Source organism: Staurois parvus, unplaced genomic scaffold, assembly GCF_062004578.1.
Source record: "Staurois parvus isolate SC_StPar_1 unplaced genomic scaffold, SC_StPar_1.0 ptg000315l, whole genome shotgun sequence".
NCBI classification, from domain to species: Eukaryota; Metazoa; Chordata; class Amphibia; order Anura; family Ranidae; genus Staurois; species Staurois parvus.
The window spans coordinates 1,326,792-1,330,000 of record NW_028318111.1 but is presented as its reverse complement, the minus strand read 5'-3'; positions in this window follow the sequence as shown (position 1 = coordinate 1,330,000).

The following is a 3,209-nucleotide window of genomic DNA, read 5'->3' as shown; positions in this document are numbered from 1 at the left end:
AGATAGATAGACAGACAGACAGACAGATAGATAGATAGATAGATAGATAGATAGATAGATAGATAGATATAGATAGATACGCCTGAACTGGATTACAGGCTCAGGGCACAAAGGTAAAATACAGAGATCAAGGTACAAATATTGATACAGTGACAGTTATTTTCAACTGAGCCCAATACATTTAATAATGAATGAAAATAAAGGTACCTTTCCTTACGTATAGGTTTGTGAACTGAGCCTTTAGTTTGCTAAATAACTATATATCATGAACAACAGCCATTTTTTTTAGGTGAATTCTAAGCAGGTATATAATAATACATTATTATTCTTTTTTAAACTGTTTCAAATCAAAACTGACATTTTTATTCTTTAGACAACCTTTCACCTTTATTATTGTAGCTTTTCTTGTGTATCATTTGTTTTTGTTTTTTTAAGTGCTCTGAGAAGGTACCTTTAAAGGCATTATGTAAAATAGAATTATTATTATTATTGTTGTTGCTATTATTAATAATAATAATAATAATAATAATAATATGAAAGATAGTAATCATAATAATTTAAAAAGATAATAATATTAGTACTATTATTATTATTATTATTATTATTATTATTAATAATAATAATAATTAATATTAATAATAATACAATTAACAATATTAAAAATAATAATATTAACATTATTAATACCAATATAATAATGATAATAATAATACAATTAATGGTAGTAATAATAATTAACAACAATAATAATAATAATTAATGATAACAATAATATTATTATTAATAATAAATACAATACTACTACTACTACTACTACTACTACTAATAATAATAATAATATTTACATTATTAATACTAATATAATTAATTATAAAATAATAATAAAAATAATAACAATAAAAATAATGATAATACCAATAATAATAATTATTATTATTATGATAATATTATTATTATTATTATTATTATTATTATTATTATTATTATTAATAATGATAATTCTAATTCTAATAATAATTGTATTATTAATACTAATACAATTAATTATATAATAATAATATATTATAAAAGTAATAATAATAATACAAATAATAATAACAATAAAAATAATGATAATGCCAATAATAATAATACATTATAAAAGTAATAATAATAATAAAATAATAACAATAAAAATAATGATAATGCCAACATCTGACCTGGCTTCAGCCTCTTGCAGCCCCTGTACAGGAGGGCTGGAGTGTGAGAGGGAGAAACAGCACAAGGAGCCAATCAGTTCCAAGGAGCATGATGACGGAGAAATCAGAGAGACAAAGAAATGTGCTCATCACTGTGCTACTTCTCCATTCACTGTCCAATCACAGGTTGGATCCAGGATGACCTGAGCTCAGAAGAAGTGGGTTGAATGATACTGACCATCAGCCAGAGGACATCTAGTGGCAGAAACAGGTACTGCGAGGAGATATCTGGATTGACTGGAGTTCTGCTTTGGATACTGTTTTTTATCTTTTTTTTCAAAGCTGCTGATCTCCTCCAGCCTGTTTTAGCCACTTCCTATGTACATGCAATCTCTCCATTGTTAGCTGCTCATCATTGATCTGGAGAGAGCGCCACACCTGTGCAATGTGTGTTGGTATGGCCACTTGTGGTCGGTCAGGGACATATGTAACAGGGTGACAACACAGTTCAGAAAATCTCTGTTGATCCTGTTAGAAATCCAGCTGAATGTTGTCATCTTTCCCAGCTAAATTAGTTGAACTACAAAACACCTCCTTCACAGTTAACAGAGAGGGGGAGGTGTTTGTAGTCCCAAGCAATAACACCCTAGAGCAGGGGTGGGCAATGGTGGCCCTCCAGCTGTTGGTGAACTACAAGTCCCATCATGCCTCTGCCTTTGGGAGTCATGCTTGTAACTGTCAGTTTTGCAATGCCTCATGGGACTTGTAGTTCTACAACAGCTGGAGGGCCACAGTTGCCCACCCCTGCCCTAGAGTGACAATGCTGCCCCTCTGTAGATACAGTGCAGTGAGAGTTGTCACCCCAGGACAGGAGGTGTCCTAAACCGGCAGGATCATCAGGTGAAAAAAAAAACAAAACAGAAAATACTGAAAAAAGCCTGAGAATATGAAAACTAATGCAGCCACCAGATACAGTATAAAGACTGAAAAGGTGTACATTTTATATTTTTGATTTTGGGTTTAGAATCTCAGATCTTTACCCTGAACTAGAATTTTGCCCTGCCTCTTCCCCCTACCCCTTTTATGGCAGTTCCCAACTTTGCCTTCTTTGCACATGTGGGGGAAATCTCCGTACGGGCAAATGTGCAGGGCAACAAAAAAAGAAGAAACATGGCGGTGTTAGGAGGTGGGGGGTGGAGCTAAGGGAAACGGAGGCTGAAGTTCCCCTTTAAAGTGGATCTAAAGGCAAATGTTTTTTTTTCAATTCTCTGCATTAACCTTTTGGCGTCGGTGCCTCCCGGACTTTTAAGAGTTTCAGAAGCCGGGAAGCGGGGCAGGGTTTACCGCTGTGATTCGCCATCACGGCGGTCACATGATCAGAAAAGGTCCCGATTGAAAGGGAGATAGGGACCTTTCCAGGAGTCACGGACATATGTGCTGGGAGCACGCAGGGCGTGGCCTCTCAGCACATATGTAATTTCGAATTGCTCGCAAATATGCGGTCGCTCGGCATCAAGGTCCAGATGCCGAGAGGCCACATATTTGCATGCAATCGGCGTCAAGGGATTAAAGGATAAGTTCACCGCAGGGGCGGACTGACCATTTGGAAACTCGGGCACTGCCCGAGGGCCTGTGGTCAGTAGGGGGCCCCATAAGATGCCCCGGTACCTTTTTCATAGGCTTTTTTGAGTTTGGGCGAGGGCACAGGGACGCCATGATCCCCTATTGCCCGGGGGCCCCATGAGTTGTCAGTCCGCCCCTGATTCACTGTATAACAAAACATAACAAATGCCCTTTTTTTTGCATTTACTGTACTTTTTTTTGTTTAGTAGAACCCTGGAAAGCACTGCACTAGCAGTCAGCAGATTGATGGTGCAAGGCCGGGCTCCTGCAGACTGTCAGTGTAATCTCTCTGCTTGTATATATTGTAAGCGGTGAACCCCGCCTCCTTGTGACGTCATGACAGTATGTAAGAGCTGTCATCGGGGTGCAGCTGTCAGACGGAGTGGATTTTTTTTTCCTTTTTCGGGT